Source organism: Pristiophorus japonicus, chromosome 18, assembly GCF_044704955.1.
Source record: "Pristiophorus japonicus isolate sPriJap1 chromosome 18, sPriJap1.hap1, whole genome shotgun sequence".
Lineage (NCBI taxonomy): Eukaryota > Metazoa > Chordata > Chondrichthyes > Pristiophoridae > Pristiophorus > Pristiophorus japonicus.
In genome coordinates, this window is record NC_091994.1 from 29,967,651 (window position 1) to 29,984,428 (window position 16,778).

Sequence of the window (16,778 nt, forward strand, 5' to 3'; positions counted from 1 at the left end):
CCTCACCCGTCCGTTTTGGTCCCCCAGTACCAAGATGACGCGAGCGTGCAGCGGGCAACTTCCTGCTGTGGTGGGGGTGATGGTGGTGCAATCGGATGTTGGGGGGGTTGTTGGACGGGAAGACGAAGCACGGGCAGGGGCATCGTCTTCCAAGTCAGAAGGAAGTGCTTCCTCCTGACTCGCTTGTGTGCTGGGGGTTGTGCTTCAATCGATCACGGCACCTTGGGGTGCAGCGCTGAGCTCAGCCAGCAACGCACAGGGAGAGAGGTGCACAGGGAGAGGGGCACAGGGAGAGGGGCACAGGGAGAGAGGGGCACAGGGAGAGAGGTGCACAGGGAGAGGGGCACAGGGAGAGGGGCACAGGGAGAGGGGCACAGGGAGAGAGGGGCACAGGGAGAGAGGTGCACAGGGAGAGGGGCACAGGGAGAGCAGCACAGGGAGAGGGGCACAGGGAGAGGGGCACAGGGAGAGGGGCACAGGGAGAGCAGCACAGGGAGAGGGGCACAGGGAGAGAGGTGCACAGGGAGAGAGGTGCACAGGGAGAGGGACACAGAGAGAGGGGCACAGGGAGAGGGGCACAGGGAGAGGGGCACAGGGAGAGGGGCACAGGGAGAGCAGCACAGGGAGAGGGGCACAGGGAGAGGGGCACAGGGAGAGGGGCATAGGAGGGAGGCGCACAGGGAGAGGGGCACAGGGAGAGGAGCACAGGGAGCGGGGCACAGGGAGAGAGGCACAGGGAGAGGAGCACAGGGAGAGGGGCACAGGGAGAGGGGCACAGGGAGAGCAGCACAGGGAGAGGGGCACAGGGAGAGAGGTGCACAGGGAGAGAGGTGCACAGGGAGAGGGACACAGAGAGAGGGGCACAGGGAGAGGGGCACAGGGAGAGGGGCACAGGGAGAGGGGCACAGGGAGAGCAGCACAGGGAGAGGGGCACAGGGAGAGGGGCACAGGGAGAGGGGCATAGGAGGGAGGCGCACAGGGAGAGGGGCACAGGGAGAGGAGCACAGGGAGCGGGGCACAGGGAGAGAGGCACAGGGAGAGGAGCACAGGGAGAGGGGCACAGGGAGAGGGGCACAGGGAGAGGGGCATAGGAGGGAGGTGCACAGTGAGAGGAGCACAGGGAGAGGGGCACAGGGAGAGAGGTGCACAGGGAGAGGGGCATAGGAGGGAGGCGCACAGGGAGAGGAGCACAGGGAGAGGGGCACAGGAAGAGAGGTGCACAGGGAGAGGGGTATAGGAGGGAGGCGCACAGGGAGAGGGGCACAGGGAGAGGGGCACAGGGAGAGGGGCACAGGGAGAGAGGTGCACAGGGAGAGAGGTGCACAGGGAGAGGGGCATAGGAGGGAGGCGCACAGGGAGAGGAGCACAGGGAGAGGGGCACAGGGAGAGGGGCACAGGGAGAGGGGCACAGGAGGGAGGTGCACAGTGAGAGGGGCACAGGGAGAGGTGCACAGGGAGAGGTGCACAGGGAGAGATAGGCAGGAGAGAAAGGAACAGGGAGAGGGGCACAGGGAGAGGGGCACACGAGAGAGCCCGAAGTTGCAGGAGGCACTACCCACATGATAGAGTTTACCTACAGAGGCTGAGCTTACTTGATCTCTCGGAAGAGCAGTGCTTCCACAGGCTGAGGTTGTCACGGCAGACATCTGCAGCTTCCTATAGTATTACCAGCTCCCTGCTGGATCTGGTGGGAATGCATTGCCAGTGGGGTTGGCTGTGAAAATGACTCAACTTTTTTGCCTCCAGTTCTTTTCAGAACACACCCAGCAACTTATTCAGGCTTGTTTGGCAGGTTTGACAATTATATACATTCCCCCTGTGACGATAAGAGCCGGAATGAGCAGGCATTCCAATTCGTCTCTTTGTCTGGATTCTCACAGGTACAAGTGTGTGTCAAAATCTCGACCTCCGATAAATGACTCCGACACTTACAGCTCCGGCAGAAGTTTCTTTAATTTACTTGCTAGCAAGGGGCAGGTCACACTCAGTCAAGGGCTAAGTGAACATCTCTGAAATGGTACAGTTTCACAAGATATTTATACAGTAAAACCCAAGTTATGGCCTCTCCCTGTGTATTGGCTCTGTCTCGCAGTAAGTGACGACAGATAAAGAGTTAATTACTACATCATTGTCCTGACATGGTTTCCAGATATTTCCTTTTGTCAGGGTTATTAGTTGGCCAGCCGGCCATTACTCCATGAGAGTGTGGTAATGAGCTGTAACCTGTCTTGCATTGTGTCAGGATTGTTCAGTTTCCTAGTCAGTTTATCTGTTTGCATCAAATGGATGAGGTCTCTACAAGAGATAATGGCTGGTGGTTTGAGTACAAAGAAAAGGGTGGGGTGACATGGAACTCTTGTCGTGTAGACAATAGGAGAGCACCATGGGGGGTACTTGTCTCAGCATGACTTGTTTCCTCGCTGTCTGATGGCCATCAGCCATCTCAAACCAGGTTTAGCTGTTTATGCAAGCTGACTGATTTTATGCAGAAAGTTCTGGAAGGACCAGGACTCCATTTTGATATATATATATTGCAAAGGGCACACAAATACCGTATGGTATCAGCTTAGATAAAAATACATTTCCACAGGTGCCATCGACTGCACACATGTGGCAATCCGAGCACTGCCACAATAACCATGAGTTTAAAAAAAACCCACAAGGGGTATTCGTCCATCAAGAGTTAGATGAGGAAAGGCGGAAGGAGGCTCAAGTGGAGCATAACCGCCGGCATAGACTGGTTGGGCTGAATGGTCTGGTTCTGTGGTGTATATACTATGTAAACATATGTAAAGTGCAGCTGTTGTGCAACCACAAGAAGAGTTTCATACAGGTGTGCGCCAGATCCCTTGGGAGTTGTTATGATGCCTTCATTTTGCGGCAGTCCAACAATCCAGACATTTTCGTTCCAGGAAGCAAACTTAAGTGCTGGCTCATAGGAGATAAGCGATACTGGCTTCAAACTTGGCTCCTGACACCTGAGAGAAGCCCCACCAATGAGGTGCAGGATTGCCAGAACATGAGCCACATGACCACCAGGGATTTTGCCTCTGGCGTCGGAAAGATGCATTCGGATCATTTCGGCCGGCGTCCCACTCTGCTTGGTCAACCTGGAGCCTCTTCCATCGTCGCGAAGAGGTCGTCGGCTTTGAGTGGTGGGTACCGTGCCTGTACCGCTGCTCGGATGATCTTTACCTCTCGTGATGAGCAGCCTGTACCTCAGGATCTGCAAATGGATCTGCACTTCGCTGCCTGGTTCAGCTGAAGGTGGGGGCTTGCTCAGCCTTTGAGCAAGGGAGACGTCGTTCGCCGGAGAAGGTACGCTGACGTCTTCCCAGTTCCATCGAATTTTTCCCATCCACCTTCTACCAAGCAGCGTTGGCCCATCACCTGAAACAATCCACAGTGGTAAATCATGCACCGCTCTCTCATGGGATACTCTTATGTCCACACTACCAATAACTGGTATCAGTTCCTTGGTGCAGGTGTGCAGCTTTGCCTGAAATGGGATCAGCTTGGGTCGTGTGCTCTGTCGCCCCACAGCCTCTCGAATGCCTTCTGACTCATTATTGATTGACTCGCCCCCGTGTCCAATTCCATGGCGACTGGAGTGCCGTTGAGTTTAACTTTTAACATTATCAGAGGGCTTTTGGTGGTGAAGGTGTGTATCCCATATACTTCCTCTTCATCCTCAGGTTGAGTTGCCTCTCCTGCTCGTTCAGCGTGATCCTTGGTGGATCGGTCGTCCTCTCTTGACTCTGCCACGTGGTCACAGGTCGTTTGCACATTTCCTGGAGGTGTCCCATTGTTCCACAGCTCTTGCACATATAATGCTTGAATCAACATTGATGGGCTCTATGATTGCCCCCGCAGCGCCAACATGGTGTTAATGGAAACGCATTCACGCCCCACGGCGGACTCTGAGTCACCCTAGGTCTAGGTCTGGTCTCTGCGGTCGTGTGGGCCCTGCCCTGTGCAGTTCTGTCTGCTGAAAGCATTATTTTATGCACAGTACTTGCCGGTGAGCTTCAATTCTGTGAAGATATCTGTTTCGTGTTATCGCTCGTGGATATGAAAGCCTGGGCTATCGTGATGGCCTTGCTCAGATCTAGGGATTCGGCAGACAGCAGTTTGCAAAGAATGACCTCGTGGGCGATTCCAAGCACGAAAAAGTCCCGCAACATTTCCCCCAAAGATCCTGCAAATTTGCACTGTCCCACAAGGCATCTTAGGTCGGCCACATTCTGGCCCTCGGAGCGATGGTACGTGTAAAAGCAATACCTGGCCATTAAGGTACTCTCCTTCGGCTTGAGAACCAGCGTGCACAGCTCTGGGCAAGTCTTGTCCAGTTGTTGGTTTGTCCGGTGCCAGCAGGTTTTTGAGGAGGCCATATATCGAAGACCCACATATGGTGAGGAGAATAGCCCTGCACTTGACTGCCGTCTCAGCCTTGTCCAGTTCATTGGCCACGAAGTACTGGTCGAGATGCTCAATGAAGGCTTCCCAATCATCACCCTCAACAAATCTCTGAAGAATACCAATGGGAGACTTGGATAGGTTAGGTGAATAGGCAAATGCATGGCAGATGCAGTATAATGTGGATAAATGTGAGTTTATCCACTTTGGTGGCAAAAACAGGAAGGCAGATTATTATCTGAATGGTGACAGATTAGTAAAAGGGGAGGTGCAAAGAGACCTGGGTGTCATTGACGTGCATTAACACGCACAGAGGACTGTTCACATACCACAGATGCCCCTTTGGGATTCGCTCGGCTGCGGCCATCTTCCAGAGGAACATGGAGAGTCTGCTGAAATTGGTTCCGCGCACCGTTGTGTTTCAAGACAACATCTTGATCACTGGCTGCAATACCACCGAACACTTGCACAACCTGGAAGAGGTTCTGAAGCGACTGGACAGAGTGGGACTCAGGCTGAAATGCTCCAAGTGTGTTTTCCTGGGGCCAGAAGTTGAATTTCAGGGAGAAAGATTACGGCGGACAGCATCAGACCCACGGACTCCAAGACGGAGGACATCAAGAATGCACCCAGACCACAGAATGTAATGCAGCTGCGTTCGTTCCTGGGACTCCTCAACTATTTTGGTCACTTTCTACCGGGGTTGAGCACTTTGCTGGAACCATTGCATTTATTGGTACGCAAGAGTGACGACTGTGTTTGGGGTAAATCACAAGAGACAGCCTTTAACAAGGCCAGAAACCTGCTATATTGTAACAAGTTACTTGTATTGGATGACACGTGTAAACGTTTAGTCCTAGCTTATGATGCATCTTCGTACGGGGTCGGTTGTGTGTTACAACAAGCCAATGGGTCAGGCAAACTGCAACCGGTTGCATATCTAAGGCTCAAAGAGCCTACAGTATAGTTGAGAAACAAGCATTAGTATGTGTATACAGGGTTAAGAAAATGCACCAATACGTATTTGGACTCCGGTTCGAGCTCAAAACCGACCACAAGCCACTCATTTCACTGTTCTCAGAAAGCAAAGGTATTAACACCAATGCTTCGTTCCGCATCCAAAGATGGGCACTAAAGTTATCTGCATATGGTTATGTAATCCGCCACAGACCAAGCACTGAGAACTGTGCTGATGCCCTCAGTCGGCTACCATTGCCCTCCACCAGGGTGGAAATGGCGCAACCCGCAGACTTGCTTCTTGTAATGGATGCTTTTAAGAACGAGGGATCACCCATTATGGCTCACCAGATCAGGACCTGGACTAGCCAGGACCCTGTGCTATCACTAGTTAAAAGCTGCGTCCTCAATGGGAGCTGGTCAGTGGTTCCAGGGGAAATGCAAGACGAAATTAAACCGTTCCATCGACGCAAGGACGAAATGTCCATCCATTCGGATGTCTCCTATGGGTGAATCGTGTAATTTTGCCAAAAAAAGGCAGGGAGACATTTATACGTGACCTTCACAGTACCCACCCAGGCATAGTCATGATGAAGACTATCGCCAGGTCACACGTTTGGTGGCCTGGCATTGACTCGGAATTGGAATCATGCGTACACCAATGTAACACTTGCTCATAGTTGAGTAATGCACCAAGGGAGGCCCCAATGAGTCTGTGGTCATGGCCCTCCAAACCGTGGTCCAGGGTCCACGTAGATTTCGCTGGTCCCTTTCTAGGAAAGATGTTCCCAGTAGCAGTGGACACTTACTCTAAATGGATTGAATGTATAATAATGTCATCATGTACATCCACTGCCACCATTGAAAGCCTCTGGGCCATGTTCGCCACCCATGGTTTGCCCGACGTCCTTGTTAGTGACAATGGACCATGTTTCACCAGCTCGGAATTCAAAGAGTTCATGTCCCGCAATGGCATCAAGCATGTCAGGTCTGCAACGTTTAAGCCTGCATCCAATGGTCAAGCGGAATGGGCAGTCCAAACCATCAAGCAGAGCTTGAAATGCATGACGGACGGTTCCCTGCAGACCTGGTTATCTTGGATTCTGCTCAGCTACCGCCCGTGACCCCACTCCCTTACCGGCGTTCCCCCTGCAAAATTGCTAATGAAGAGAGCATCAAAACCAGGCTCTCCTTAGTCCACCCGAACCTCAATGATCGTAGAAACCCAGCGTCACCGGCATAACATATACCACGATTGCGCAGCTGTATCGCGTGACATTGAGGTTAATGACCCTGTGTTTGTTTTTAATACCGGTCATGGTCCCAAATGGGTTGCTGGCACCGTGTTAGCCAAAGAGGAGAATAGAGTGTTTGTTGTCAAACTTTTGAATGGACAAACGTGCAGAAAGCACTTGGATCAGATCAAACTGCGGTTCACTGACAACCAAGAACTGTTTGAAGAGGACATTACCATCAATGATCCACCCACACACACCCAACCAGCAATCGACCTCGCGGTCAATCACGAGGATCAACCCACCATGCCCGACAGTCCGATCAGACCAGCCACACCGCAGTGCAGCAATGATCCGACCGACTCAACCATGTCAGGACTTCAACTCAGGTGATCAATGCGGGAACGTAGAGCCCCGGATCGCCTCAACTTGTAAATAACTTGTATCTAAGACTTTGGGGGAGGTGAGGGGTGGGGGGGGAATGATGTTATGTATGTAAACATTACCAATGTGTAAGACTTGCCAACAGGGGCACACCTGTGGGAGACCCAAGGGTCATCTGTATACCCTGGGCAAGCAGGTATAAAAGGTAGTCCACCATGCTGCATCCTCACTCTTGAGTCACATTAAAGAGACCAAGGTCACAACAGTTTGAGCTTACAATATACAGTCTTGTGGAGTTATTCTGAACATAACAGCAAGTGCTCTACTCAGAACTCCTACACGGCAAGCTTGCCCCAGCTGGGCAGGGGAAACACTGCAAGGACACCCTCAAAGCCTCCTTGATAAAGTGTAGCATCCCCACCGGCACCTTGGAATTCTTGGCCCAAGACCGCCCAATGTGGAGGAAGAGCATCCGGGAGGGCGCTGAGCAGCGTGAGTCTCGTCGCCGAGAGCATGCAGAAATGGAGCGTGCGGCAAACCAGACTCCCCACCCACCCTTTCTTTCAACCACTGTCTGTTCCACCTGTTACCGAGACTGTAATTCCCGCATTGGACTGTACAACCAACTGAGAACTCACTTTCGAGGGACTGCCTACGATGATGATGATGGATTGGTTGTAATCTTCCAAAATACCCTAAATTCTGGAAAGGTCCTGGTGAGTTGGAAACCCGCAAATGTAATGCTCCTATTCAAGAAATGAAGGAGACAGAAAGCAGGAACTATAGGCCAGTTAGCCTAACATCTGTCATTGGAAAAATGCTGGAATCCATTATTAGGGAATTAGTAGCAGGACATTTAGAAAATCATAATACAATCAAGCAGAGTCAACATGGTTTTAACAAAGAGAAATCGTGTTTGACAAATTTATTGAAGTTCTTTGAGGATAGAAATATAGAAACATAGAAAAATAGGTGCAGGAGTAGGCCATTCGATCCTTCGAGCCTGCACCACCATTCAATATAATCATGGCTGATCATGCAACTTCAGTACCCCATTCCTGCTTTCTCTCCATACCCCTTGATCCCTTTAGCTGTAAGGGCCACATCTAACTCCCTTTTGAATATATCTAACAAACTGGCCTCAACAATTTCTGTGGTAGAGAATTTCACAGGTTCACAATTCTCTGAGTGAAGAAATTTCTCCTCATCTCGGTCCTAAATGGCTTACCTCTTATCCTTAGACTGTGACCCCGGGTTCTGGACTTCCCCAACATTGGGAACATTCTTCCTGCGTCTAACCTATCCAATCCCGTCAGAATTTTATATGTTTCTATGAGATCCCCCCTCATTCTTCTAAATTTCAGTGAACATAAACCTAGTCGATCCAATCTTTCTTCACATGTCAGTCTTGCCATCCCAAGAATCAGTCTGGTGAACCTTCGCTGCACTCCCTCAATAGCAAGAATGTCCTTCCTTAGATTAGGAGACCAAAACTGTATACAACATTCAAGGTGTGGCCTCATCAAGGCCCTGTACAACTGCAGTAAGACCTCCCTGCTCCTATACTCAATTCCTCTCGCTATGAAGGCCAACATTCCATTTGCCTTCTTCACCGCTTGCTGTACCTGCATGCCAATTTTCAATGACTGATGTACCATGACACCCAGGTCTCGTTGCACCTCCCCTTTTACTAATCTGTCACCATTCAGATAATATTCTGCCTTCCTGTTTTTGCCACCAAAGTGGATGACCTCACATTTATTACATTATACTGCATCTGCCAAGCATTTTCCCACTCACCTAACCTGTCCAAGTCACCCTGCAGCCTCATGGCATCCTCCTCACAGCTCACACTGCCACCCAGCTTAGTGTCATCTGCAAACTTAAAGCTATTACACTCAATTCCTTCGTATAAACCATTAATGTATATTGTAAATAGCTGGGGTTCCAGCACTGAACATCGTGGTACCCCACTAATCATTGCCTGTGGGCTGGTTTCCTGAGCAGTTGCATAAGTTTGCAGCTGATGCTCATTAAAGCCATACCGAGGTTGCAACACTATGAAATTCTATTTGATTTTTTCTTTGTTGTGCTGAAATTACTCAGGAATCTGGCTAGTCCTGGGGGCAGGGAGGATTGCTCACATTACTCAGATATGCCTGAAGATCCAGCATAGAGATGTCACGGCAAGAATATGAGCCATTTTAGGGTGTGAATGTCACCTTCCTCAGAAGCTGTCGTCAGGGCTGCTTGAAAAGAGATAACTGAGTAACGCAGAGCAGTTTCTGAATTTACGAGGCCATCCTCCCAGGTGTGGATGAAATTCACCACCAAGAAGAATTTTACCAAGACAAGTGAGTTCTGTACTTATCACTTTTCAGTGCCATGCAGTGGCGTACTGCAACACACAAGTGGATTTTCCCCTTCAGCTGCAGACTCATATGGAATGCTTTATCTTTCCATATCACTTTTTTCTCTCTAATGCCTGACACATGAAGGTATATATGGTCATTACCGATTCCTCTGCTACCCACTTACACACTGCATGTTCTTGCACTCTTCTTTTTGAGCAGCTCAGTGGCTCAGGTAATGTCAACACTTCATCCATTTTTTCATGAAGCAAAGGAAGCCCAAAGGAAGGGAGAGGTTGTAAACAGGAGAGGGCACGTCACATCTCAAGCCTTTGACACACCTCAAAGAGCTGATCTTCGAGGTATTGATCTGGTACTTCATAAATGAAAGAAGGAAAAAAAGATTTGCATTTATAGGCATGAATTGGCTAAGATAGATTGGCTAATGATACTTAAGGGGTTGACTGTGGATGGGCAATGGCAGACATTTAGAGACCGCATGGATGAATTACAACAATTGTACATTCCTGTCTGGCGTAAAAATAAAAAAGGGAAGGTGGCTCAACCGTGGCTATCGAGGGAAATCAGGGATAGTATTAAAGCCAAGGAAATGGCATACAAATTGGCCAGAAATAGCAGCGAACCTGGGGACTGGGAGAAATTTAGAACTCAGCAGAGGAGGACAAAGGGTTTGATTAGGGCAGGGAAAATGGAGTACGAGAAGAAGCTTGCAGGGAACATTAAGGCGGATTGCAAAAGTTTCTACAGGTATGTAAAGAGAAAAAGGTTAGTAAAGACAAACGTAGGTCCCCTGCAGTCAGAATCAGGGGAAGTCATAACGGGGAACAAAGAAATGGCAGACCAATTGAACAAGTACTTTGGTTCAGTATTCACTAAGGAGGACACAAACAACCTTCCGGATATAAAAGTGGTCAGAGGGTCTAGTAAGGAGGAGGAACTGAGGGAAATCTTTATTAGTCGGGAAATTGTGTTGGGGAAATTGATGGGATTGAAGGCCGATAAATCCCCAGGGCCTGATGGACTGCATCCCAGAGTACTTAAGGAGGTGGCCTTGGAAATAGCGGATGCATTGACAGTCATTTTCCAACATTCCATTGACTCTGGATCAGTTCCTATCGAGTGGAGGGTAGCCAATGTAACCCCACTTTTTAAAAAAGGAGGGAGAGAGAAAGCAGGGAATTATAGACCGGTCAGCCTGACCTCAGTAGTGGGTAAAATGATGGAATCAATTATTAAGGATGTCATAGCAGCGCATTTGGAAAATGGTGACATGATAGGTCCAAGTCAGCATGGATTTGTGAAAGGGAGATCATGCTTGACAAATCTTCTGGAATTTTTTGAGGATGTTTCCAATAAAGTGGACAAAGGAATACCAGTTGATGTGGTATATTTGGACTTTCAGAAGGCTTTCGACAAGGTCCCACACAGGAGATTAATGTGCAAAGTTAAAGCACATGGGATTGGAGGTAGTGTGCTGACGTGGATTGAGAACTGGTTGTCAGACAGGAAGCAAAGAGTAGGAGTAAATGGGGACTTTTCAGAATGGCAGGCAGTGACTAGTGGGGTACCGCAGGGTTCTGTGCTGGGGCCCCAGCTGTTTACATTGTACATTAATGATTTAGACGAGGGGATTAAATGTAGTATCTCCAAATTTGCGGATGACACTAAGTTGGGTGGCAGTGTGAGCTGCGAGGAGGATGCTATGAGGCTGCAGAGTGACTTGGATAGGTTAGGTGAGTGGGCAAATGCATGGCAGATGAAGTATAATGTGGATAAATGTGAGGTTATCCACTTTGGTGGTAAAAACAGAGAGACAGACTATTATCTGAATGGTGACAGATTAGGAAAAGGGAAGGTGCAACGAGACCTGGGTGTCATGGTACATCAGTCATTGAAGGTTGGCATGCAGGTACAGCAGGCGGTTAAGAAAGCAAATGGCATGTTGGCCTTCATAACGAGGGGATTTGAGTACAGGGGCAGGGAGGTGTTGCTACAGTTGTACAGGGCCTTGGTGAGGCCACACCTGGAGTATTGTGTACAGTTTTTGTCTCCTAACTTGAGGAAGGACATTCTTGCTATTGAGGGAGTGCAGCGAAGATTCACCAGACTGATTCCCGGGATGGTGGGACTGACCTATCAAGAAAGACTGGATCAACTGGGCTTGTATTCACTGGAGTTCAGAAGAGTGAGAGGGGACCTCATAGAAACGTTTAAAATTCTGACGGGTTTGGACAGGTTGGATGCAGGAAGAATGTTCCCAATGTTGGGGAAGTCCAGAACCAGGGGTCACAGTCTAAGGATAAGGGGTAAGCCATTTAGGACCGAGATAAGGAGAAACTTCTTCACCCAGAGAGTGGTGAACCTGTGGAATTCTCTACCACAGAAAGTAGTTGAGGCCAATTCACTAAATATATTCAAAAGGGAGTTAGATAAAGTCCTTACTACTCGGGGGATCAAGGGGTATGGCGTGAAAGCAGGAAGGGGGTACTGAAGTTTCATGTTCAGCCATGAACTCATTGAATGGCGGTGCAGGCTAGAAGGGCTGAATGGCCTGCTCCTGCACCTATTTTCTATGTTTCTATATAGTGCCTTTCATGATCACCAGACATCTCTAAACACTTTACAGCCAATGAAATACTTTTGGAGTGTAGTCACTGTTGTAATGTAGGAAATGTGGCAGTTAACCTGCACACAGCAAACTCCCACAAACAGCAGTGTGATAATGACCAGATAATATGTTTTTGTTATGTTGATTAAGGGTTATTATATTGGCCAGGACACCGCAGATAATTTCCCTGCTCTTTTTCGAAATAGTGCCATGGAATCTTTTACGTCCACCTGAGAGAGCAGACGGGACCTCAGTTTAACGTCTCATCTGAAAGACAGCACCTCCAACAGTGCAGCGCTCCCTCAGTACTGCAATGGAGTGTCAGCCTAGATTTTTTGTGCTCAAGACCCTGGAGTGGGACCTGAACCCACAACCTTCTGACTCAGAGGCGAGAGTGCTACCCACAGCCACAGCTGACACTGTAGGTGATAATCCCTATTGTAGGTGCATCTGAATATTCAGTACCCATCGTTCCATCCTTCTCTTCCATTAAGCAATTAAGGGTGGACTTTAACTCCTCCACCTGGTGGAAACTGGTTGGTACAGGAGATAAAGCTCAAGTGATAGACTTGGATTAGTTTTCCATCCCTTGCAGGGGTGGGGTGGAGACCCAGGAATTTCGGGCCCTTTTAGATTAGTAGTTACAATTGTAACATATCTCCCAACTGCTGTTGCCCAACTGTAACTAAGGGCCTCAAAGAGCACGCTTCACTTCAAAATACCGAGGGCTTAAAATTCCGGGACACCACCCATTACCATCAAAACTTGGAAAAAGATGGTGAGCTTTCATCAGCTGGTGATGGGTCCCAGGTCTTCCTCCATTTTCAAAGGCCCGGCAGCACTGTCGGTAAGATGTACCACCCTGCAACGTAAAATAAAATTGACTTAACATCACCCAAGTTCAGCGTGGGACCTAATCACGACAGGTAATCCCAACATGCATCTCTTAATGGGATGCACAAATCTTTTGGGTATGTTTGCATCTATGCTTTTAAACTGTTTTTTTTATGTTACTGCAGGCAGCATCTTGACCTGGGACGTGAACTCTGTTTTTCTCTCCATGGATGCTGCCTGACCTGCTGAGTATTTGCAGCATTTTCTGTCTTCTCAGGGGCCTTCCTTCTTGGTGGTGAATTTCATCCTCACCTGGGAGGATAGCCTCGTAAATTCAGAAACTGCTCTGCGTTACTCAGTTATCTCTTTTCAAGCAGCCCTGACGACAGCTTCTGAGGAAGGTGACATTCACACCCTAAAATGACACACATTCTTGCCGTGACATCTCTATGCTGGATCTTCAGGCATATCTGAGTAATGTGAGCAATCCTCCCTGCCCCCGGGACTTGCCAGATTCCTGAGTAATTTCAACACAACGAAGAACAAAACAAATAGAGTTTCATAGTGTTGCAACCTCGGTATGGCTTTAATGAGCATCAGCTGCAAACTTATGCAACTGCTCAGGAAACCAGCCCACAGCCTTTGTACTCCCACAGAATCATACCTTTTAGCCAATGTCCCAGACTCCTCCATCACCATCCCTGGGTATGTCCTGTCCCACTGGCAGGACAGACTCACAAATGATGATATACAGTCGGGAGGGAGTGGCCTTGGGAGTCCTCAACATTTACTCTGTGCCCCATGAAGTCTCATGGCTTCAGATCAAGTATAGGCAAGGAAACCTTCTGCTGATTACCACCTACCGCTCTCCCTCAGCTGATGAATCAGTACTCCTCCATGTTGAACACCACTTGGAAGAAGCACTGAGGGTAGCAAGGGCATAGAATGTACTCTGGGTAGGGGACCGAGATGGCCGAGTCCTGAATGACATAACTCTCAGACTGGGCCTGTGGCAGATGGTGAGAGAACCAACACGAGGGAAAAACCTACTTGACCTCATCCCCACCAATCTACCTGTCGCAGATGCATCAGTCCACGACAGCATTGGTAGTAGTGACCACTGCACAGTCCTTGTGGAGATGAAGAACACTATCCATCGTGATGTGTGGCACTACTACTGTGCTAAATGGGATAGATTAAGAACAGATCTAGCAGCTCAAAACTGGGCATCCATGAGACGCTGGGGGGCCATTAGCAGCAGCAGAATTGTATTCTACCACAATCTGTAACCTCATTGCCCAGCATATCCATCACTTTACCATCAAGCCTGGGGACCAAACCATGGTTCAATGAAGAGTGTCGAAGAGCATGCCAGGAGCAGCACCAGGCATACCTGAAAATTAGGTGCCAACCTGGGGAAGCTGCAACACAGATCTACATGCATGCTAAGCAGCAGAAGCCGCATGCTATAAACAGGGCTAAGCAATCCCACAACTAACTGATCAGATCAAAGCTCTGCAATCCTGCCGCATCCAGTCGTGAATGGTGGTGGACCATTAAAGAACTACTGATGGCGGAGCCCAGCACGTGAGTGTAAAAGATAAGGCTGATGCGTTTGCAACCATCTTCAGCCAGAAGTGCCGATTGGTGATCCATATTGGCCTCCTCCTGAGGTCCCCACCATCACAGAAGCCAGTCTTCAGCCAATTTGATTCAGGTGCATGGGAACACCACCGCCTCCACATTCACCTCCAAGTCACACACCATCCTGACTTATATATTTCAGCGAGACATACATGTGAAACCAGAAAATAAGCAAAAGCTGACAATAGGAACAGGATTAGGCCATCCAGCCCCTCATATCTGTTCTGCCATTCAATTAGATTGTGGCTGATATGCACCCCAAACCCATTTACCCACCTTTGACCACAAAGCACAATATTGGTTGTGTTTTTTTGGGAGGATTCTCCTGGAAAATGTTGAATTTTTGCATTAAAAATAATGCACTGTGGTTAATTTTCTATGTTAAGTTAATAGACTTTATGGGCCCAAGTTTCGGGCCGCATCTAAAACGGCACAGCCCGGACCCAGACCCCCGTTTTTTGCGCCAGAAAGTGCGCCTAAAAAAAACGCACCTATTCTCCGGCTCCCTGCAGGTCCTCTGGAGCTGGGCGCGGCGCAGCACGAGCTGTAGGGGGCAGAGCCAGGTTCCTGCGCTAAAAACAGTGCCGGGACCTCTGCACATGCGTGCAATAGCTCCAGGCGCCCAAAACCGTGGGAGGGGCCCGAAGCACGCAGCCCCTAGCCCTGGCCGAATGGCCTCACTGGGGCTGCGTGGATAAGGCTCCTCCCACCCGACCGGGCCTGACCTGACCTCCGCTCTCCCCCCCCACCCCCCCGGCGACCCGACCTCCGCTCTCCCCCACCCCGGCGACCCGACCTCCGCTCCCCCCCCACCCCCGCGACTCTCTCTCTCCCCCTCCCCCCCCAGACCTCCGCGACTTCCCCCCCCTCCGCGATTCTCCCCCTCCCCCGGACCTCCGCGACCCCCCTGGTGACCTGACCTCCGCGACTCTCTCTTCCCCCCACCCCGGACCTCTGCGACTACCCCCACCCCCACCCCCTGGACCTCCGTGACCACCTCCCCCCTCCCCCGGACCTCTGCGACTCTCTCTCCCTCACCCCCCCCCGGACCACCGCGACCCCCCCCCTCCCCCCGAGACCCGACGCCACCTAACTGTAAATCCAGCCCGGTCTTGGGCCCGGCCGTTCAGCCTTCTTCTCTCCCTTCCCTCCTTCCCTCCTCTCTCCCTTCCCTCCCTCCTTCCCTCCCTCTCTCCTTTCTCCTTCCCTCCTTCTCCCCCTCTCCCGCCCCTTCTCCCCCTCTCCCCCCCCTTCCCTCCCTCACTCCTCTCTCCCTTCCCTCCCTCCTTCCCTCCCTCTCTCCTCTCTCTTTCCCTCCCTCCTTCCCTCCCTCTCTCCTCTCTCCTTCTCCCCCCCTTCTCCTCCCCCCCTTCTCCTCCCCCCTTCTCCTCACCTCTCCTCTCCACCACCCCACCGGGCGACCCGACCTCCGCTCTCACTCCCCCCCCCGCCCCAGCAACCCGACCTCCGCTCCCCCCCCCCCCCAGCGACCCGACTTCTCCCCCCACCCCCCTCAGATCTCCACGGCTCTCTCTCCACCCCCCCGCCCCCGCGACTTCCCCCCCCCCCCCCCGGACCTCCACGACCCCCCCGGCGACCCGACCTCCACGACTCTCTCCCCCCCGGACCTCCGCGACCACCCACTTCCCCCCCCCCCCCCGGACCTCCGCGACTCTCTCTCCCCACCCCCCCCGGACCTCCGCGACTACCCCCCCCCCCCCCCCCCAGCTCCGGACCTCCGCGACTACCCACCCCCCCCCACCTCCGAGACCCGACGCCACCTACCTGTAAATCCAGCCCGAAGTCTTGGGCCCGGCCGTTCAGCCTCCTTCTCTCCCTTCCCTCCCTCCCTCCTCTCTCCCTTCCCTCCCTCCTTCTCCCCCTTTCTCCCCCTCTCCCCCCCCTTCTCCCCCTTCTCACCCTCTCACCCTCTCCCTCCCTCTCTCCCCCCCTCTCCCCCTGCCCCCCTTCTCCCTCTCTCCCCCCCTTCTCCCGCTCTTCTCCCCCTCTCCTCCTCCCTGCCTTCTCCTCCCCTCCTTCTCCTCGCCCCTCCTCTCCTCCTCCCCTTCTCCCCCCCCACCCCCCTTTTCCCCCTCCCACCCCCCTTCTCCCCCTCCCCTTGCTGTCAGAAACACAGACACTGACAGACAGAGAGTGAGAGACACACAAACAGACAGAGAGATAGAGACATTGACAGAGACACACTGGGGGGGCCGTCCCAGGACGCTGTTGGAGGACTCCCGGTGCTGCAGTCGGTAAGTCGAAAATGTTTTATTTATTGATTTTTTAAATTAAAAAAAAAAATTTATTAATTTTTTTTGATTGATT